Here is a 23,642-nt window from a genome sequence, read left to right as displayed (position 1 = left end):
TACCACTTCCAGAGGTACCGGAGGTCAAGGGAGAGATACACTGCCATGGCTCCCGTCTTGTGGGAGAAAATCTGGTGCAAAGCAGGAGCTGCCCCATCACAATACTGCTTTTGGTGATACAGAATAAAATTCCTGAGAGAAGAGTCCTCTGAATTGCCATCTGCCCCACTGTTAGACAACTACTGCCTTGCAGAAAGTTCTCACAAATCTGTCTTGTAACCACCCGCTGCTGTTCCTCTAAGACACTCTTGCAAGCTCGCTGCCAACAAGAACAGTATTGTTCAGAGGCTGCAGTGTTAATCCATCAAGAGACAGCTTCTGTGTCAAAACTGACCTTTTACAATCTAGTAATATCTACGTCCCAACACCTACCCCTGTATGCGTATGAAAGACAAATGCCACTAATAAAGTCCCTGTTATTTAACAGAAAAAAAAATTCACTGTCTGTAATATACACTATTCTAAGGAATAATAGGCTGTAGCTTACCCAACTTCAGCAGTTTTTAAGAATGAAGAGAGCTAAAACCAGAAAAAAGAATTACAGCAGCTGACTGTCCTCAAGCCAGCTGAAACTTGACCACAGGAACATTTGGCTAGAGGTCAGCTCAGGCTAATTGCTTCAGCACAGAAAGGGAGCCAGGAGTTATAAAAAGGATAAAAAAAAAAATCTTGGCCCTTTTCTACAGCGATGTTGGAGTAAGGTCAATCACAAGTTAATTTAAACATGACATCTCTCCAGCAAGATGTGAACATAGCATAAACAAGCGAAAGAGGGCTAAGAAAATCCCTGAGAAAAGAAATACTTTTGTCACAGCATACTGAATGGTTTGCATCTACTCTAGTCAGGTAACAATGATAACTCTCAGAGTAAACCATAAGGAGTTTTGCTGTTGTTTGAAATGAGATCTTTAGGTTTAGATAGCTCCTGAACCTGAAAGGATCTGAAGAAAGGAGAAGGACATTACACTCCATTAAACTGCGCCTATGAAGGGACTTCTGCTTTTGCTATCTCCATTAACATGCTGTACTCTAAATATGAGAGTTTTTTCCCCTGTAACCTCCTCCAGTTTAGCACTGCTTGACAAAGCAGCACATGTGCAGCTATTCCAGAACCCAACCGCAAAATTGTTGAGTGAAGGATTAAACTGAGATGTTTTTCTGTATGTTGTTATGTTTCACCATTCCATCAGATCACAAACAGGCAAGGACACAAGAGCGTGCAATGCAGATGAATACACATCAATACATCCACCACCAAGTAAGAACAAGTGCTGGGAAGGGAATGTAACTCCAGGCTCTCCAGATCTGTCCTGAACCTTGTTTATCCAACTACCAAATACATACATACACACCCTTGCAGAATTTTTCTGGGTGAAAGGCCTTTATTTTTCACAGTGGGGATACTCCTTACAAGCTATCTCATGGCAAGATTAGTGACAAGATTAAATTTTCTTTCTGTGCTTGTGTAAAAACATTCACACTGGTTTGGCTGATCGTGCATAGCTGAAAACACTTTGCCTGCTTACCCTCAATTCCTCTGAATTCCAATAGCAGAGTCATTCTGCGGATGAAATGAGTTACAGCCCTTCCAATCAATGCAATCTAAAACTGCCACAGACCTAAAGACTTCTTCTCTTGCTTGCTGATATTACAGCTTGATTGAGTCATCATCAGCACTTGGATGAATGCCTGTTTTTGTAGAACCCTTGTCAGGGTAATATCCTCAGCCGTGTTAAGAAACAGAAACAACAAATTGTCACAGTTGATACGAATTACACACCATTCACCCAGTGTGTGTGGTTATCTGGGATATGAAAAGAGCAAGGAATAATACCGTAGAAGCAGAAATTATGCACTGCAAATTAAAAAAAAAAAGAAAAAAAATCTCATAAAGGGCGCATTTCAGAAAAAAACCCAACCAAAAACCTAACAAAAGACAGCACCACTGAAAAAGAATTAAGGACTCCAGCATAAAGCTGCATTTATTCTACATGGTTTGATGCAAATTTGAGGATTATTAAAAGGTACATCATTATGACAAACTAAAACTATGGAACAGAGGCAATTTCATATTATTAATTAGAGCTCTATGTAAGCTCAGCAATTTATAATAGTTTCAAGCATTAAAATTGAAAATGCAGTCAATTAAATTAATTGCTCACTTTGGCTTTAGAAAAATTGATTATTTTTTTTTCCTAAACAAACTTTCAGTTTTGGAATAGAGACTATATGAAAGCTTCATTTTAACATGAAATTTATATTTATCTCCATTGTAATAGACACCTTCAATACTTTTACCAGAGCTGATTTCTTTTTCCCATGGATAGATGTGTTAGCTAATTACTCTGATTTAAACTACACAAACTAGTAACAGGCCAAATGGTTATCAGTTCTTGAATGTGGTTAAGGAGCAATTCAGTGAATCCAGAATTTGAACATTGCTCTGGGCTTGTACTGAAAGCTGTTCTAGGTTAATCCAGCTATAAAGTCATACTCCAAGAAATGGGCTACAAAGTCCAAGTATGGGTGTGGCATATGGCACATCAATTCTTTATTTACAATAAAATCTGTCACGCTTTGACAGCAGTAACCTAGTGGACTAAGTACACAGAGGGAGGATCTTAGCTGTAGGACTAGTTAGTAGATCTCCTCCATCACAAGAGGATTCCTAAAAGAGAACTGAAGTTATAGTCTTAAATTTCTACACAGATAGAAAATTTTGAACTTGGAAAAGACTTAATTGCTTGCTTTACCTTTCAGCCCCTAAAACACATCAAAGCAGCAAAACAGATGCATCTCAGCTGAAATTGCAACATTTAGCTGTTATCACGCAGTTGTGAATTGCTGAGCTGATACTCAGCTTTACATGTACTTGTATCATTAAGGAAGAAGATCCAGGCCAGTTTATGAGAGTGGTAATTTTTTCAGGCTATAAACACTTTTGTCAACTACAGTGGTAATTTTCCTAGGCTTTTTTCCTTCTCTTTTTTTTTTTTTTTAATTATTATTAATACTTAGATATCTAACAGTCATCCGAAAGACAAAATTCAAAATTCAGCTCTTTGCTATTTGTATAATCAACTGCAAACAAAAGTGAGAGAATTTCTCTAAATGAGCAAAAAGTATATTCCAGTTTGTTTGAAGAAGTATAATCCATCAATTTAATGTCAAACATCATGGCAAAAAAGGAAAATGCAATGTCTGAGTCTGTATCTAGAACTAACGCCCTAGTAATCTGTACTAAAAAATGTGGGTTTACTCACAGAAAAACATTTCACTGAGATAATTATTCACACTTTACATAAAGATGTTAAATGATATTTCCAGTGCTGTAAAACATTTCTGTGCCAGTGTAAAAAAAATCCTAATACTCTAAAACAATCACAGTTCTGCACTGCAACCTTTCCTTTTAGACATCCGTCCTAGTTGCAGAATCGCGGCTCAGGGACTAACTGGGTGTCGGTCGGTGGGTGGTGAGCAATTGCCCTTGCGCATCATTTGTACATTCCAATCCTTTCATTATTGCTGTTGTCATTTTATTAGAGTTATCATTATCATTATTAGTTTCTTCTTTTCTGTTCTCTCAAACCGTTCTTATCTCAACCTGCAGGTTTTGCTTCTTTTTCCCGATTCTCTCCCCCATCCCACTGGGTGTGGGGGGGTGAGTGAGCGGCTGCATGGTGCTTAGTTGCTGGCTGGGGTTAAACCACGACAACATCACAGATAAAACACATGAACTCTGAGCTGATCACCTCAAAATGGGATATTCTGCAATGGGTGCTACAAACAACAGAGCTGCTCAGCGCAAGGCCGGCTGGCTGGCTGATGGAGAGCGCATCCGCCTCCACTTGTTAGGACTCCCTCCTCTGCATTCACTCCCTCATGTTACCAACTATCTGATTAAGAAAGTGAAACTTTGGAGCAGATTCAACTTTTTTATTGAAACAGACTAGTGCATTCACATTTTTCCATTGCTGTTATTGTTATTTTACACAGGACCATGAGGAAATAGATGTTGACAGACAAACTTCACAAGATATCTGCCCCGAGGAGCAGCTGAGAGCCTGAGCCTTCACCCACCACTACCACAGGTATTGCTCAGACTAAAACCCATTTTGTGAGGGCTATTCACAAAAATAAATTCCATACCAAGCTAGATCTCAGGACCTACATTAGACACACAGGACAATGAAAACGAGCAGACTAAAGGGGAGAACATTGCACTGTGGGCAAAGAGTTTTGTAAAACTCTGCTGGGGGCTCTCCTGCTCTAGCACAATACCCAGCTCCTCTGAAGCCTAACCAGCAGTCTTGCCTCAGAACCCATTTTTGTACTGAAATAGGGAGCACAGCTGCTTGCACAAGGAACCTGTCAGCAAGAGTCTCAGCAGCTGGAGCTCTCCCTTTAATCAGCACATCAGTAATCATCCCACTCAACACTGGGTCCTGTGGACTAAACTGCCATCTTTTTAGTCTCATCTGTGTGACCATGTGTGGAAACTGTTGGTGTATAATGGAAAGAGGATGACTGTTCCTGTTTCTGGCTCTTACACTGAATAACTTTAATATCACAGGGAACTTTACGTCCTGGTTTTGGCTGAGATAGAATGAATTGTCTTCCTTGTAGCTGGTATAGTGCTTGCTATGTTTTGGGTTCATGTATGAGAAGAATGTTGGTAACACACTGATGTTTTCAGTTGTTGCTAAGTAGTGTTTGTAATAAGTCAAGGATTTTTCAGCTTCTCATGCCCTGCCAGCAAGAAGGCTGGAGGGATACAGGAAGCTGGGAGGGGACACAGCCAGGACAGCTGACCCAAACTGGCCAAAGGGGTATTCCATACCGTGTAACATCATGTCCAGTATATAACCTGGGGGGATCACTGCTTGGGAACTAACTGAGCATCAGTCAGCAGGTGGTGAGCAATTGCATTGTGCATCACTTGTATATTCCAATCCTTTTATTATTATTATTGTCATTTTATTATTGTTATTATTATCATTATTAGTTTCTTACTTTCTGTCCTATTAAACTGTTCTTATCTCAACCCATGAGTTTTACTTTTTTTCCGATTCTCTCCCCCATCTCACTGGCAGCAGGGGGGGAGCAAGTGAGCAGCTGCGTGGTGCTTAGTTGCCTGCTGGGGTTAAATCACGGCACCATATAAAAAAATAAATCTTCTTTTTTTTTTTAACAAGTCATTAACAATGATATCATCTGGTCCTAAAATATGTATGACACTAATCACAGCTGAGTCCTGTGTAAGGAACCACATTCACAATAAGCATGATGAGACTGACTGCTCTTAGGTTCTATTACAAAGTGCATGGCAACATTAGAAAAATCACTTCTGCATAGATTATAATTTTCCCAACATTACTAAAACTGTGGAATATCACAGCAGACAGAGCTTTGAGTTTTGAATTGCCCTGATGCATAAATTAGTCCTGATTTTTAGTTTACTAATTGCATATAAGTTTTTCTTCAGCAATCAGAATTGATAACAGGTGACTGGACTCATACACTAAAAAGAATGACTCTGTATAGTTCAAGGAAGATATTATTCTGTTGCTGCTTTCAGAGATTTTAAATGTGATAGTCTGCAAAGATTTTTGACAGCTTACCAACCAGTTAGCTCTGAATATAAATTGATCCAGGGTGATTTAGTCACAGAAGAAACAACCCCAAGCCCTCAAAGTCTGTAGTCCTTTCATAGCTTGGAAAGTGAATCCAGATGTCAGCCATTCTATGAGCTGCAGAGAACAATTAATTGCAGGGTTACTCGGTGGTCTACAATTAATTTCTTGGCTAAGAAAGGTATGGTTTTGGCTGGCCTGGAATTGAGATTTTATCACCCTAGGACAACAGGCTTTTTTCCAGTCTGACATGCTCGATGGCAGACATATAAAACTAACAGAAAAACACGTACTGTGGGTCAGCCAGGTTTCTGCTGAATTGCTCAGCTGGTAGGGAGGTACTCAATAGCTGTACCCTTATAGAGTAGGGAAGTCCTCAAAACTTAGAGCTTGCAGTTGTATTTTAACTTCCCTGTGTCTTTTTCTTCCATATTAGAGGAAAGGTTGGTTTTGTTGTTTTGGGGGTTTTTTTTGGTGTTTTTTTTTTGTTTTGTTTTGTTTTTTGTTTTTTAAGATTTTAAGTCTTAATTAAAATACGTGCATTCCTTTGATATAGATACTTGTTCTAAATCTTGCTATAGACACTGCTAGGTATACTTACATACATGTTTGATAAAGGATCTAGAGAACAGTTTTGAGCCTGAAAAGTTGAAGTATCACTACAGAAATGGTAGGAAACTTGTATCATGCGGTCTGTGATTTTTTTAAACAACTATATGATTTGAAACAACCCCAAAGCTATTTTTTTCAAGAAAGATTTGTCCTGATGGAAATATTACATTTTATTTACTGGTGTGGCTGAAAGTCACGTGGTATGTTAACAAGCAGCTGTTACTAGGAGCTGCAACACAAATTAATAGAGATGATGGTACAGCTTTACAGAGAAAGAAGACTAGCATTTCTTTCTTTAACAAAAATTGGATTCTTTAAGTAGGTTTTTATTTATGGCATGTAGTTCATAAACCAGATCTAGCCCATCAAATGATGCCGTCCAGCCTGTGTCACCTCTGCCTGGAGGGGATGAGAAATGGCTTCTAAAGCCATGAAGGCTGCCTGAACTCTCCAGCTTTTTCTGCCAGCCACAGCCCAAAGGAGAGCTTGGCTTCCTCCTGCCGCCATCAGTGCAGGAAGATACGGGGAGCTGTGCTTTTCCAATCCCTTGCTCCCCTCCTTTCCTTTTCCCTATTTCTTGATGTCTGCTAGTGATGGAAGTAAGAGGGCAACTGCCTTCATGAGGAAAAGAGATGGGAAGAGGAGAGTTGCTTGCAAAGTGTGGTGAAAGGGATGAGCTGCTTCCCCTCGGAGAGGGCACAGAGGGTGGACGGGGTAAGGCAGGGAGGGTGGATGGAGCAAGACAGTCTGATGTTGCTGAACTAACAGCAGGACCACTGCAGCTAAGTGGGAATATTGAGCTTAGCCTTTCCAAAAGCCAGATTTACTTCCCACATACTACTGCAAAGATTGCACTATATGGATTTTTACTAGTCACGCATAATAAACCCTAGAGTAGTAAGTACAGTGTAAGACTTGATTTGCTGGAGTGCATTTTTAAAGCATGCTGAGCCATGTGTGGGAGGATAGATTTCCACAGATTTATCTAATCTGATTCTTCTCACTGGTTCAGTGTAGTATATTTAGTCTGGAAAACATATTTTTCACAAATAATTCTCAAACAGCATATTTATGAGGTACTTTACTCAGAAGCAAGATCCAGAACAAAAGTGGCTACCAATGACTGCAGAGTATTGTTTCTAAAAGAAAAAAGACCACTAAGAAAATACTTCGTGCAGTATATTTTAATGTTAACATTCCTAGTTTCCTTTCTATTTTACGCACAGTAGTTAATAAAATATGACTGCCTGCAGCCCTTTGCCAGGACATAATACCTGAGTTTGCCAGACTTGTTCAAGCTGAATCTTAACTTTGATTTCAAATCTGCAGTAACATACAACTTGACAGCAGCAGAATTTAACTCACTTAGCAGCAAATTAATGATACAGTCCTACTGATGACTGTGTCATTAAATGCTAAAAACCAAACCCTTCAAATTATATGATGAACTGATAAAGCAAAAGTATCAGGAATAGCCATAAAGCTAAAAACAACCCAAACCACATAGTGGTTTGGGGGTTCTTTAGTTAAGTATACATGCCTCTGATCTATTCATAACACAATCAGCTGAAGGATTTGGATCTGATCCCAGTCACAAACTAGCAGACATAACCCACACGTGGTGGATTCCTAGTTTGCAGTAGCCTAACATCACCAAACAAGTTGTCTGATGAGAAAAGTATTACAGCATGTTGGTATTAACCAATGGATACTTTTATTGTATTATTGACGTGTACAGTGTAGGCAAGTCCTTCCCTGAACTTCAAAGGCTGTTAAAAAGGAGAAACCCTGTATTCACATAAGTTTTTTTCCAGACTGGAGAAACAGTCAATTTTATTTCTGTACTCTTAGCTTTTCTCAGGCTCTCACAGCACCACAAATGGTTTCCGTACTTTGTATGCTGTATCCCACAGCAAGCAACTTAGCAGAGCTTTATTTATAGGACAGAGAGGTGTGCTGACCTGGTACCTGGATAAGCATTAATAGCTGAAGAAATTATGGTTACTGGAATATTCTACAGCAGTTATTTTATAAACATCTCTGCTGCTTTTGGCCAGATACAATTTTTTTTTTCCAGCATATTCAGCAGAACTACCAGCACTGTCAAAAGCTATTTAAAGCTGTGCCTCATGTGTTATCTTCCATTGGGATTGTAAATGTCAATGAGGCACAAATTACTCTCACCACATCTATGGGTCACTTTCAGTATCCCAGACTTGAAACAACAAGGCATCTGTTTAATTTTTAAGGAAAGAATGTTACACATTCATTTAGGATAAACAAAAACCTCATTCAGGGTAGAACACTTCATTAATTGCAGCCTAGAAAATGTGCAGATGAACATTTCCTACTGTGCATAATGCATTAAATGTCTCAATTTCAGAGAAGAGCTGAACAGTAAGCTTGCCTCCAGATGGCTGAGTCTGTAGCTGGTATTGCCAAACGCGTACTGAAAGGCAAATATATGAAGGCTAAGCCATTAATTGATCTACATGGGGACAGTTATCACATTTCCAGTTCTTAATCTAAATCTAACTTGGCATAGGTAATATAAATTACAGACATGTCATTTTCAAGGTATCTGGTCAGCATGATCTCCCCTCCCCAATGATCACATTATCCTTGGATTAAGTCAGTTGCTCTTCCCTGTGCCAAAATGTTCTTTATCTCTAGTTAGTGGAAAATACCAAGTGAGAAAGCACCACAGAAATTATTTTTACCACCCACTATCCTATCAATTTCCAAGCCCAGGGTCACACTTAAATGCAAAGGGTTTGTACTCTCCCCTGGTAACACAGTGTCAATATCACATTAAGTATGACAGTCCCTGTGTGACTAACAGCATTTCCTAAGTATATGGATGCCTTGGTCCCTTCTGGAAGTTAAGAATTATTAGCCTTCATTTACAAATAGGAAGCTGAAACATGGTAAAGTTACAGAGGGCAGCAGAACCCCCCAGTGAGCCTGTGACAGAGCTCAGAAGTGAGGCCAGACCCCACATCTAAGCTGTGTGCTCCCAGTGCTGGGCACACTTCTTCCACTGCTGCTCGCAAAGGAATCGGGAATGGGCAGCTTAGCTAAGGATCGACTGGCTCACTGGGCGTGGAAAGCCAGAAAAACAGGGCACAGAAGCATGGTTGTGTGGTTGTCCTCCCATGCTTCAGCTACAAAATGAGAGAAGTCATTCATAAATTGTTTTTCAGGTGTGCTTAACTCTGTATGAGAAGGGATGGTAACCACAACAAAGAAGGCTTTGGTTGAGGAGGTCCCTAGTGACTCTAAGTTATGCCTATCTACAAGCATTTTTACAAGTAACTTTTCACTATTCTGACGTTCTTATTTTCTTAGTGGAATTGGTATATCCTTAGACAAGTCTCCCAAGCAGAGATGCATGGTGCAATTAATGCATCTGGAGTTCCACCATCTGGTTTTAGAAACATTAAAAACATTGGCATAGGGTGGCAAGCTTTACCTACTGTTATTGCAACCAAAGCAAAAAGTCTCTAGAATTTCTCTTCTATTTAATGACATTACATTTGTGTACACTTAGACAGGAATAGCCAATTAAGTCTTATAGAACTGCTATAGTACACAGATAGCAGCTGTAAAGTCTCATGCAGCCATTTAACACCAGATAACAGCTTTCCAGTTCCAATGAATAAGCAATCATAGATCCTAATCCCTTATACTACAGTGTATTTCTGTGATGCTTGATTCAAATTTACCCAACTGTAATCTGATTAAGCTTTCAGTAATACACTCCAGATATGAATTAGACCCAATACACACATTCAAACTAGATGTCATTTAAGTGTCATTTAAACCAGAATTTTTTATCTACAATGTTCTGATATGCACTTTCATATTCTATCTCCCTGGAAAAATACAGCTTTTTTTTTTCCTCCATTGGTTTCAACATTGCGCATTTAAAAAGTCAGGCAATTAACACTTTAAATAACATTATAAATGAGAAATGGGTCATTAAAATACAGTATAATAATTTTTCTCTGACAAGGAAAAGTGGCTTTTAAGCACTTCTACCAGTTACTAAGCCCTTTGTCTCAAATGCTGGCTACTAGAGACTGGCAGAAATGGGCTTGAAGCCATCAATTTACATTGGGATTGAAGTTGACAGCCTTAATTCAAATATCTCTGTTGTTTGGAGTAATAAAATAAGACGATTGGATTCCAGTCAGAATTCTGTATACTGCATATCATCATTATCACCTTCTGTAGGAACAAATCATGGGATCTGAGGATTATCTGCAGAGCGCTACAGGATACTATTGATCACTCAGCTTAGCCAACATCCATAAGAAAGTCTTGCAGGTAAGATAAAAGTTATCACATTACCTCAAATGTCAGCAGGGGATGGATGATGCTTCACGCCTCCCTCAGCTCAACTGCAAATCGTGACCTTCTCCAGCCATCCCAGCACCTATGCAAAATCAGGGGAAACAGAGACAAGAGATGAGTCCTGGAACAGCAAAGGGCACCGGCAGTGGGAAGGCCACACACCAAAATCCGAACGGGTCTCCCGGCACTGTCGTCCCTGGGGGAAGGCCACCAGCTGGGCAGCCTGCTCGGCGGCCCTGAGCACAGCACCTGGGCTTCTCACTCAAACAGCAGCGGCTGCCCGAAACTCCTGGTGTCACTGGGGGCTTGCCAAGCCGCAGGATCCCACGCTAACCTTGACATTAAAATGCACGCATGCTGATTTAAATGGCAAAGAGAAGTCAGGGTGACCGATCAAAAGACTCATTTTCAATGCACATCTGTGGTGGAAAACAGCCGGACTGGAAGTAAACTCTGCATCACCAAGAAGAGGGCATGGATGAGTAGTATCTCACTACTACTGCTTTAGACAATAAATTACAGTGTAGTAACTTATACACTGGTAGTTTTAAGAAAGAAACATTTCTTTTTTCTCTAAAACGATACTGTGTAAGTCTCAGGAAGATGGCACGCTGTTAAAAAAAAAAGAAGTACGTCATTTGTTATGTCCAGAATTCCTAAGCACGTTATCACTCCCATGACATTTGGCACAGTAGCAGCATCTAAAACGGTTTTGAATTAGTAGTACTTCTATATTTAAATAAAAATAACATTAATTCAACATGGAAGGTTACTTCTTCCCAAGGATGCAAGTCATCTTTTTAAAGCATTTTTAAAAAGTCAGCCATGGTGCCCACATTAATTGAATAATTCATAATAATTTGGTTTCTGGTGGGTATGACTATGAAAAGACAACCGGATTTCATAGTATCAGGCTCTTTAAATAATTAGGAAAAGAAATCATTCTGCAAAAACCCACAAATAACATCTAAACAAATGCTGTGTTCATTGAGACTGAATGCCTAGGGCCACACTGCCCTAGCCTTAACAAGAAGAAAGGAATATATAAAAGAGAGTTTTCCTTGACTGAGTACTAGCACTGGCTTAAGAAAGAACTGCAGGAATCTTGATTTGTACCCATAGAATTTTCTTCTCTTTATATGTATCATTTTAATGGATGGATACATCCCTAAACAACAAATAATTCAAAGCAAAATGTGATTGTGAGTGAAAATTTCATCGTACTTCTCAGGAATCCTTCCTCAGTACAGTGTGTAAAAGGCTAAGCATCACCTCTGCACTTGTATTAAAAAAAAGAAAATATCCCCCCCACCCCAAACTACCAAAAGAGAAAATCCTTGAGCTGAACAGAGAGAAAAATTTAACAGACATTTGAAAATAATAGAAGGCATTCTCCATGCAAAAGCAAGAATAATATGCAATAGCAATCAAGGTTAAAATAAATCATCCTATGTGTGGTTAGCTGAAGTGAAACCTGTAAGCAGGGTTCTCTCCTCGTTCACATCATGAAACAAGAGGACTAGACAGGTCCATACATGGTGAATCTTTAATCTACCCCATAATATGCACAGCCAAGTTCTAATATCCCACTTTGCAGAAAGAGCCTGCTCACATTTCATCAGGCTGAGAATCTAACTGGTGGTGTGTCCCATTTATATATAATTCTATAAAGAGTCTTACATTGATTTAATTGCTGATTTTCAAAAGAACTCTTAATTTCAGAGAGAGTAATTGACAAGTGAGCCACAACTCTCTTCTCCAAAAATAAAGGGACAGCTTAGACTGAAACAAAGTTGTAAAGTCTAAGGCAGCTGTTGACTTAAGTGAGCTACCAAGGACTACTGACAAATTCCTGTTTCAAAACACCTGGTAAGGTGGAAATGATCTCCATGTGACAAAGTCAGAATTCTACTATAGTAAGACAGGGAAAATTATTCCATTATTCCAGTAGTCTTTCCAAAATATTTTGAAATCCTGCTCAACAGCAGAAAAGATCTCTTAGCTACTTTATGGGTGACAAAAGGGAGATGTCCTAACTTCTGATTACCTAATTGTACTCAGAACATTTTGTTTCACCCTTAGTAGCAAGTGATGATAGCACAAAGACTGCATGCAGTGACAGTGTTTATTTGCAATATTGCAGTTTAAAACAAGCCACGCAAACATGAAGACAGTTATATTTGTGCTTGGCTCTGACACTTCATTATGTGTGACAAAATAGGCAGTACTGCACATAAGGTAGGGAGCTAGGTGTTTAAATGGCAAGCAGCTACCTTTTAAACGATTCTTGGAAAAACTGTAACTTCAGCAAAATGAGAACATAGATTCATGTGAATAAACTATATAGGTGAGGCTTTTCCAGAGACACATATTTTCTCAGAAACACAACTGGTTATTCTAAACCACGCGGCAAACAAAAGGATTGCAGCACTGAGTTAAGAGAGGGCCCATCCAGGACCAGTTTGCTTCACAAACTAAGAAACAGACTCAGACTCATCACTCCCTTGATTAGGATGTGAGGATCTGTACCCATTATATCTTCTCAGTACATCCCTGGCTAACCTACCAAAAAATAATAAACCGGAGAAGATGAGATGGACCCAAATGTGCCAAAATATCTTCTGGTCTTCAAAAGAGTATCGAAGCAAAAGCCCAGTACTGAAAAAAAGTTAGAAAGGCTTTTGACAATGTCCCATGTAAAATCTTCATTGACAAATTGATGAAGCACAAACTAGGTAAATGGACAGTGAAGTGGACTGAAAACTGGCTGAAATGCGTGGCTAAAAGGGTTTCCTTCAATCAGTGGCACAGAGTCCAGCTGAGGGCTAGTCATTACTGAAGTAGCCCAAGGGTAAATGCTGCTTAATAACTTCATTAATGACCTTTTCCACTGAAGAGGTGAACAGTGGAACAGGTTGCTTAGAAAGACTGTGGAGTCTGGAGATACTCAAAAACCACTGGGACATGGCCCAGGGCAACTGCATTAATGAAACGCCACTTTCAGCATGAGGGTTGGACTAGATGATCTCCAACCTCAATGATCCTCTGATTCCATGATTCTGTATGTTTAGATACAGAACTGAAAAGTTGCTGGCAGCAGACAAAAAAGAGAAGGATATAAATGACATGCTTTGGAAGAAAGATGGTAAACTATGGACACCCTATGATTGCATGGGCTATTGAGGAAGGATGGACTATTTCCAAGCAGACACATGACCTGGATTCACAAGTCCTAACAAATTGTTCAGAAGTCCTGCCTCTCAACAGATACATAAGAAGATCTCTGGCATCTGTGATAAACTACTTCCAGAGTGTTTGTGCTTGTAAGATTTGGCCTAAGGAATCCTAATTTTCTCTTTATTGTATTTTTGTTGTATTGTATAGTTACTGTATTTTACTTCTTTCCATTTCCAGTTAAACAACTCCTCTACAGCTAAGCTCAAAGAAGACAAAACATAATTTGCCTGAGTCTTATTCTGATTGCATCTGAGATGCATTTTTTTCATCTCTCCAGTTATCAAAATTGTGATGCATAGCACTTGCTGAGAGTCTCAAACTACTTTTTCCTGAACCTGTTTTGAAAATACTTGTCTCAAACAGAAGGAAAAAAAAAGCTCTTCATGTGCATTTCTAAGATTTCTCCAATCAAGTCATTCTATCCATTTGATGGCAAGTTGAATTGAGTCAACAGTGTGTCCTGGCAGCCAAAAGGGCCAACCATGTCCCAGGGTGCATCAGGCCCAGCACAGCTGGCTGTTCGAGGGAGGTGGTTGTCCCACTCTACACCGCACTGGTGCGGCCCCACCTCGAGCCCCGTGTGCCGTTTTGGGCGCCTCAGTGTAAGGAGGACATCAAACCGTTCGAGTGTGCCCAGAGGAGGGCAACCAAGGTGGTGGAAGGCCTTGAGGGCAAGACTCAAGCGGCCGAGGTCACCTGCCTGGCTGGGCTTGGAGAAGAGAAGGCTGAGGGGTGCCCTGATGGCCGCCTGCACCTTCCTCGCGGGTTGGGGGGGTGGTGGGCAGCGGAGGGGGAGGTGCTGATCTCCTCTCTCTGGTGACCAGCAACAGGACACGAGGACATGGAATGGAGCTGCCTCAGGGGCGGTTCAGGCTGGACATTCGGAAAAGGTTCTTTGCTGGGAGGGTGGTGGGTCCCTGGAACAGGCTCCCCAGGGAAGCGGTCACGGCACCAAGCCTGTCGGAGTTCAAGGAGCGTCTGGACAACGCTCTTAGTGATATGGTTTAGTGTTAGGTGGTCCTGCGAGGAGCAGGGAGTTGGGGTCGGTCATCCTGATGGGTCCCTTCCAATTTGAGATATCCTATGATTCTCTGCTCCTTCTTAGGTTCAAACTTCTTACCTTAAAACTCTACTTCTCTAATATAATCAGGTTTCACATCCTTAGCTAAAATACCATTTTGCAGTTGTGAACTCATTCCTTAAATCTCTTTTAACATTTTTCTCTGCACAGGAATTTCTTAAATTTTTTCAAGAAAACACTAACAATCAGAACCTTCCATCACCTTTCCCTTTTTTCCTCTATTCAGATAGCTAAGGCTTTTAACCCATTTTCCTCCTTAACCCTTCTGCTTGCCTCACCAGCATATCGTGGACAAGGGGTCCCAATCTAGTTCCAAATCAGACCCTTTTTTTCCCCTCTTAACCGCTTCATATCCTTAGGAGCCTAAGAATAAATCTTGCCCTTTGTGTTTCAAATACTTCACTGAATCACATTTCTGTTCTTACAGATTTGGCAGTCTTTGCCTCTGACATAACAATAAGTGGAACATTTTCTTAGCAGCACTAAGCTGAGTAACAACTGATATTTGCTTTGGCACTTGTAGTAGGGATGAAAGGTGAATTTATGTTTTTCACTGCACTACACTTATAAGTGTATCTGTGGACAGGATAGCTCAAGAGGTATGCACTGCAGTCCAAGGGCAAATATAGGAGTTAATACACCTCTTCGGGTTATAAAAGATACCGTCACCATTGTAAAGGATGCAAACAGACAAGAAGTCCAAACTTTCTAAGTAGGTAGCAATTTCACTTGAAATACAAGATAGCTAGTGTAGTATCCAGAAATTCAGGCTGTCTTCCATGAGTGAAACATGTCGTATTCCCACTACAGTTAATTATCTACTTGAGCTGGAGGAATGTTACGAAGAATAGTTTAGTCAATGTTTATGTAAAGCATTTTGAGATCTGGGCAGCTGCAAATCTAGAACTCTACTAGCTGAAACTGTTGCTGACATATCAGTAACTTAAAAGGGAAATTTTCTTGATAAATTAACAGGGAAATACCAAGTATATGCTGAGAAGAAAGATGCCTTACTGGATTATTGTAGCCAGTTCTCATGTCCACACTTAAGAGACTAACAAACTTCAAAAGAGCAAGGACCTAAAAATATTATTTGAAGTCTGGAGCATCTTTTTATAATCAAGATAATGGCCCCAAGTTATTTGAGAAAAATACATAATGGATTACTCAGTTGTACCTGATAATAACCTGTATATGGAAGAAGCTATAAACACTACATTGCTCTTTAATGAGGTAGAAGACATACTGGAGAATCAAGAAGAGAAAGACGGAAAAAAAACCCCAAAACTTTTACAAGGTTGAATTTACTAGAGGCTGAATTAAAAAAAAAAAAAAAAAAAAAAAAAAAAAAAAAAAAAATCTTCATCACTTCAACTTGCTTTCCAAGCAAAACAAATTACTGGGTACAAGTAACTGGTGACCTGTATAACAGAACTACAGAAAACATGGCTGGGCAGGACTGCCAGACATCATCTGGTCCACTCCCACTCTCCACAGCCAGATCAATTAAATCTTGCTTGAGTCTCCTCTCTGCCTACTGGATTTTTCTAAAGATTTTGCAACCTCCCCAGGCAATTTATCCCAATGCATGACTACCCTTGCCACTAGGAAGGTTATTCCAATATGTACCTCAAGTCACTCTTGATGTAATTCAATTCCTCTAACTCCTCGCCCTCCAGCCCCCAGGACAATGAAGAATACGTTATTCCCTACCCTTTTTTCATAGTCTTTTACCTACCTGAAGATTGTTATACTTCCCTTCTTCTCTAGAACAAAACCAATTTTTCAACTAAGTTTTCTAGATCGCTGATCATTCTCATAGCTTTCCTCTGGACTCTCTCCAGTCAGCCGAAGTCTGAAGTAGCAGTCTATCTGAGGCTTTATCAAAGCTAGGCTGAAAGGATTACCTCTAGATGATTTTCTGCAAAAGTCGAAAGCCTGGCTTTTGAACAATATGATTCCCTTTTCTCTCACCATCTCCCACTCCTTTTTGATTAAAAATTTCTAAATATGCAAATAAAATATAAAAGGATATGGCAAAACAAAGCTGTTAATTTTAACTGAAGACTAAAACTACTGCGAGCATAAAAACTGTGGTTCAAGGAACTAGGACTGTAAGAACGTAGAAGAAAACATTTTTCCAAAAGGAAATACAGAATATGAAGAAAATCACCTATTAAATGCATGTTGCCAAATCTGTCACTGCTGTAAGAAAAAACATAGCGTATGGGATGTTTTGGCAAACTGTTAATACAGAAACATAAAAACACAATTTACTGGATCAAAAAAGCTCATGACTAACCAGCACAGTGGGTGAACAGTTCAGTGCTTTAAAGTACAAGGATTAAAATTCAGAGACACAAATTTTATTTTAGGCTTACTGGTGCCTTACTATGTAACTTGGGCAAGGTTAAAGCCTCCATGGCTCTCATTTCCTCCCCACTTTTGGAAATGGTGTAATCTACACCTTAGGACAGTGCTCTGGAGGACAAAGGAGGGAGATTTAGGGGACAGCACCAAATTTATGTAATCTCCATCACTGCTACATTTGAGTTTAATTTGATCATTAAGTGTTGCAACTGCTATCCTAAGCATTATTAAAGATCATTATTTTTAAATGACAGGGTTTACAAGTTCCACAAATAGCTCACATTCAAACAAAGCATTACCTGTGAACTAAGATGGTGGCCACTTTCTTCAGCCTTCTCTTTACTCAACAGTAAGTCCAAAAAGCCCTATTTGTTTTATATCCCAAAAGAGCTAATCCATTTCCTGCCTCACTGACTGCTCACTGAATGCTCCATCACTTTGTTCCCCCGAAAGCTAACATTTTTCATTGTACAGGTTCACTTTCAGTTTAGTAGGGGTCAGATTTCTCTCCAACACAAGAAGAAAATACAACTCTTCATGAGCACCCAAAATTATGTAGCAAAACAGGCTGATCTTTTCATCTCTCCATACTGTTGAAGTTAGATGGTTCTAAGCTTTGCAGTCCTGAACTGCACCCCTTCAGCCCTTTTTCAGACTCGGAGAATCCTGCAATGCCTAAAACCTGCACCCCTGAGCGTACAGCTCCAAGGTCAGCATTACTGGTGCTATCAAAAAAGAGTGCATATGAATAGATTTAGCATTAAAGAAAGGGATTGATCAAAGTTTTCTAAGAAGGAAGATGCTGAAGTCAGCCAGGAGTGGGAAGTGCAGCTGGGAGGTGCATGCGTACATAGGGCTGAAGAGCTAAAACGTAGCCCCCTCCACCCACTCTAGATCCCCAGACATGGCCTGTTCTTTGAGTTATGCATGCAAGCCTCATCTGTTCCTGCAATATGCTGAGATACTTGTGTCTTCAAACACCACTGGAATATGAGTGAATGTAATAATCATGTTATAAATAAGCATTTTATTAATATTAAATATTGATCTTATTTTTGTTCATCAACAATCACTAATTCATTCTCATATAAGAGGCAAAAAGAGTCACTAAGTTTTACATTTTAGTTGTGGCTTTTCTATTGCCTTCTGTTAGTTTTCTGGAATGAATTATTTGCAAGCTACGTGAGTACTTTGTGTATTTCCATACTCTAAATACATTTCTCTTCTGGCTCTCCTCCACAATTTTGGATGAAAAAGAGCCTGAATGTTAGAGAGCTCTATGTTTAACAGAGCCACGGGAGCCATATAGACTGTGACTTTTAATAGTGGTTTTCCAAACTCTATAAATTGCTTAAGACAAAACATTTCTTGTTGATTTCAGTTTTCCTTTTCTTCATGCTTTCAAACATTTCTAGTTTCTAAAATTTGAATCTGAAGAATGACCCTACAAGAAAAAAACCTACTAGATCAGAAAAAAAAAAAGCTTTTAAATTTCTCAGCTGAAAGGCACTCAGCATTTTGTTTCAGAGTCAAATATTTCATCAGGGGAGATCTCAAATCCAGCTCCTTAATCTCAGTGAAGATTATACATGGCATTACTGGCCTATAATACTCATGGAAATAGAGACCCAGAAGAGATGTCCCATGTCACAAATTTTGGTCCCTATATAGCAATGGCAGTATACAGTTGCTTTTGTATTTTTCTTCATTTCTATTTTAAAAGCAGTGCCTATTTGCTTTTGGCTAATACTCAAAGCAATAAAAAAAGGAACACAGCTCCAGAATACTTCCCTGCAAGTTGATGACAGTGAGGCACCTGGAGAATCTGAGCATTTAATCCATACCTCTCCATCCATCTTGCATAAGACTGCATGGGCTTGCATATATGTATACATCTAAATTATAGGATTTATGCATATGATATGTGTTTGTATCACACATCTGTTTCATGTTGTGAGTTCTTATCATGGCTGTCATTTATTTTGTTATAAGTTCTGCTTCTGATTTTCACATGTATTTTGCACCACACTGCCTAAAAGCTTGCAGTCTTTTTGATACAACTCAGGGAAGGTGCAAGACAATGTGCTGTCCATCTGATGCAAAACAGAATCTTAACTATAAGAGCATCAGTATCAAAAATTAAGGTTTCTTTACATGTGGCTAACTAAGGAACAGAAAGTATCTGTGGCAGGATTTTTTTTTTTGGGGGGGGTGGGGTGGGGTGGTCAATATTAACACAGGAGTGGGGTGGAGAATTACTCCAGAGTGTGTTTTGCCTGAGGCGCCAAGTGAGAACAAGTATCTTGTGCAATTCACATTTTTAGCCAATTATTTCTCTGCTGATTTAGGCTTGTTTTCTCTTCTAAAAATATTAAATCAACAATCTTAAATCAGACTCAGGAATTCAAAGAGGCCTATTTTCAGGGGTTGGCAGGAGCACCACTGATGGCAGGACTCGGACAGCTTCCAGTCTGTAGCAAGTAAGAGACTATATTAGGAATATAAACGTACTTATGTATTTACATATATACACTTATGTAGTATAACAAGTATTTCTCAGCAGTTCTCTCATGTGTGGTTATACGGTATATGACAGACATGCCAAGTAATTGCAAAAGAGAATCAGATAAACTCACTTAACACTTTAAATGAAAAGAAATGGAGAGTGCTTCCTCTTCCCATTTCAGTATGCAGGTATCACAAGGAATCCCTGAAGACATCACCATATGCCAAATCAGATAATCTCTAATAACCTCCTTATGAAACACTTACAACTTGATGGTAAATGACATCATTAAAAAAATGAAGAGATTTGCAGTTTTCTTGCCTTTCTGAGGTATGTTTACCAATGTGTTTGTGAATTTGGTTGCCTCTGTATAAAAGAGAACTGCAAGTTATCAATGTCTCCAAACTATTTACAATAGGAAAAAAAACCTAAAGCAAAGAGATTTTGGTTTTTCATTTCTTCTGAAATCATCTGAGGTTAAAGAGTTTTCACCATAATCGACTAATTGATGCTGACAGTAACTGAGTGGGAGATGTTACAGAGAATGCTCGTGGGCATAATAATCACTGTCTCCCAACAGAAAGAATGTGGATTTATACAGACACAATTTATGATTCATTGTTCTTCCACTTAATGGTAAGTTTAATGCAGAGTTCATTTATACTTCATCTATTCTTCTAAGCCCTTCCTCTGAATCCTCCTTTTTAATTACTGAATCATTAATTTAATGAAGCTCTAATTTATCTTGTCAGTGTTTAAGAATCTAGACTAAGGGATCAAGGGTTTCATTTTGTTACACTGTGAGTCTTTGAAAAGACTACTGACAAGTAGTTATTTCTGTAAGCAGTTCTGTACTGGGTATAAAGGAAAATATAGTCAATTTTCTGGAAATAAAACCTGAACATGATTTTTAAAAATAAAATACCAAACTCAGAATGAAAACAAGTGATCTATACAGATAAACAAAAAATAAGTTACATTGAAAAGAAACAGTGCTTTTAAAAAAAAAAAAGCCCATTTCAAACAAATTTACATTAAATTTTTCTTCCATAACTCTGGTGCATGCTACCTTGCCTTGCCAAAATAATGAATCAGAACAGTGGACAGCAGTTAGATTGTCAGGGCAGCACGAATTATACAATAGATCACTGTCAGACTGAAAACTCAGAACAATGGTTATAAAAGTATCATTTCAGCATTTGGTTACAGATCTGGAAAAAAATGCATAGGTAAACTAAGATTTATGCACTCTGCATCATGCTTTGTTTCCCTCTAAAGTAGCATAAGTCCTCAGACCACATGTTGATATCACAACATTTTGATAATTTCATGACTTGTAACTGTTGAGCGATCAATGATTTGATCCTTTTATGAAATACATCTTACTTTGGTAGCCAATTACTCAGAGATCTAAAAATAGAAAGAAACTGTCTCCAGCGTCTCGGGTTGCAACAGCAGTGTGAGAAGCTGAGAGTGCTTCTCACCGCAGTGACTACTTTCCTCCAAACAAACCATAAATTCTGTATGAAAAATATCCCGTAAAGTCAAACTCAAACACCGAAGTAAGCCGTAGCTACGGTGCCATGAATCTGTTGTTTCTGAGTATTAGGCTGCTATACAGAGCCCAGCAGGGAGACTGAATCAGCTAAACCTATCCACCACCTCATTGAAGCAGAATGAGATCTTACCTGTGCTAGTTTTTTCCGCCAAAGCAATCCATTCCTGTAACCATGGCTGAAATGAGGAACATCAGGAGAAATCAGAAGAGTTTCAGCCCAATAAAGAACTAAATTCCTTTGATATTTTACATAGGCAAGCAATTTTCAAGCACCAGGTGTGGTGGTGTATTTCTTTCCCCTTCTCCAGGCTGATCTACGAACTCAGGAAGTCTCACCAGGCCTCAGCATAAGTGTAATGAGTTGGCCAGTTAAGCGTCCCTTGACTGTACCTGGAACTCTCTCACGGCTAAGACAGGGAGTCATGCGGACCATCTCAAGGACTTGTGTTGTCCAGCGAAATCAAAAAACCCGAAAGCAGAGATAACAAGCTCTCTCATAACAACATTGAGACATCCCAGCCCTCCCACGACAACCTTGGAGCATTAGATATAAACATTTAGATATAAACCGTTGACTAAGTCTGAGACTAGGAGTTGATCCAGCCACACCTAGACTCCAACAGGAGTTTAGAGAGCAAGGGGGTCTTCTCTGAACCTCGTGACTCAACGGGCGGGTCTCCCTCACCCTTCTACTTATTTAATAGAGATAAACCGTTGACCACGTCTGGGACTAGGAGTTGATCCAGCCGCATCTAGACTCCAACCAGTGTTTAGAAAGCAAGGGGGTCTACTCTGAACCTCATGATTCAATGGAAGTGTCTCCCTTACTCTTTTTACATTCCTGATCTCTGTACAAATCACGAGAAATCAATTCTAATTTGATTTTTCTTTGTATATTCCTAATTTTTAACTTATTATGTTTTCAGTCTCTGTATACCTAACTTTAGTCTGATTCTAACTTAATTTTCCCTTGTGTACTTCATCCATGTATTAAGTAATAGAGTGAACCTTGCCTCGAATTCTGTGAACTAGTGCTTTTATATAAATTCCTATTAAATCTTTTTTTTGTTGCTAATACCATTGGGAGTGATTCTTTAAGTGGTCCAAACCACTCCCTTTTGTGACACCAGGCTAACAGCACATCCTCTTTTTTCCTAAGCATACCACAGACACTCTCCTTCAGTATGTCCCAACTGCCACAGTGACCATAGGGTATATCAAGAGTGGCAGGTACAACTAAATGTCATGCCCTTCAGGCCTGTCTTTCAAAAAGAGTTCATACTCTTGATGAATGGCTCCTAAGCATCCTTCACCTGCTGGATGAACCGGACTTGGCAAGTAGGGACCTATCACATTTCCAACAATTACGTCTGTCAATAGGAAAGCAGTGCATGAATAAAGACATACTTGAGTGAGCACAGAGGGATTCAGCTGTGAGAGTGCAAGAAAGAGCTCAAATGACACTCACTATGCTTTAGAAAAATTAAGAGTGGAGGTATAAAACAGCCCAGGAAGAGGCTGGAGTGAAACATGGAGAGAAATAAGGAGATTAATAAAACATTATTCACTATGTACATTTAGTTCAAAGTGACAAGGATGACTGTACAGGCAGGGCAAGAGGGAAGACAAGAAAAGCCTGGTAGGGTAGAAATGTCGGTGAGAAGGCTGGATGTCACATACCAAAATCTGCACATCTCATTCACCATGAGCCAGCAGAAAGTCTATAGCAAAAATTTCAAAATAACCAAGATAATTCCAAAACACAGCAGTGAAATCACAGGACGGCGCAGTCTGTTCCAATCAACAGCCCATCTCCAGGCATACCCACAGGTCAGCTTTCCCCACGGGGGCAATGACTCAAGGATAGCATCATTCAGACAGAATGGGTGGTGCCACTCTGCCAAAAAGTAAGGACACCTCCTTTGCCAGGCCAGCCCATAAGGGGCCCAGCTTCTTTTCTAGGTATCCAAAAAGTCCTTTAGAGCATTAGGCAGAGCACTGAATAAACTTTGTGTTCACTTTATGTTCCAACATAAGGCAGAGTCCAGGAAAGAGAAGGTAATTATGGGCCACATCAATCTTCTGCTTACTGAGGGATCTCCAAACAGCACAGGTAAAAGATACTAGAGGTGCCTAACAGCTTTTCCAGACAGGCAACTGTCCCAATGCACCTACAAGGTTGCTAGCCAGAAGAATCAATCTCAGACTTTTCCCCTTTGCTTTCTTTTATTTTTGAGGAAGAAAGGAGTGGATTAATGCTGAAACAGTCTGAAGATTCCTCTCAAGTAT

At 39.5% G+C, this 23,642-nt stretch overlaps 1 protein-coding gene across 4 annotated transcripts in view; it reads right to left on the bottom strand.

Annotated features, from left to right (window-relative positions):
• The window catches only part of GHR (growth hormone receptor), a 132,550-nt gene that overhangs the window by 73,534 nt on the left and 35,374 nt on the right, over window positions 1–23,642 (bottom strand). For 3 of the 4 annotated variants that reach the window (XM_075021479.1, XM_075021477.1, XM_075021478.1), the window contains exon 2: window positions 10,599–10,683. The gene's annotated coding sequence lies outside the window, so the exon portion shown is untranslated. Of the gene's footprint in view, window positions 1–5,621; window positions 5,751–10,598; window positions 10,684–23,642 lie in introns of all 4 variants that reach the window. The other variant, XM_075021480.1, reaches the window with a different exon arrangement.

This window comes from Buteo buteo, chromosome Z (assembly GCF_964188355.1).
Source record: "Buteo buteo chromosome Z, bButBut1.hap1.1, whole genome shotgun sequence".
Classification (NCBI taxonomy): domain Eukaryota; kingdom Metazoa; phylum Chordata; class Aves; order Accipitriformes; family Accipitridae; genus Buteo; species Buteo buteo.
The sequence above is the reverse complement of the archived record's forward strand: the minus strand, read 5'-3'. Positions and strand labels throughout refer to the sequence as shown.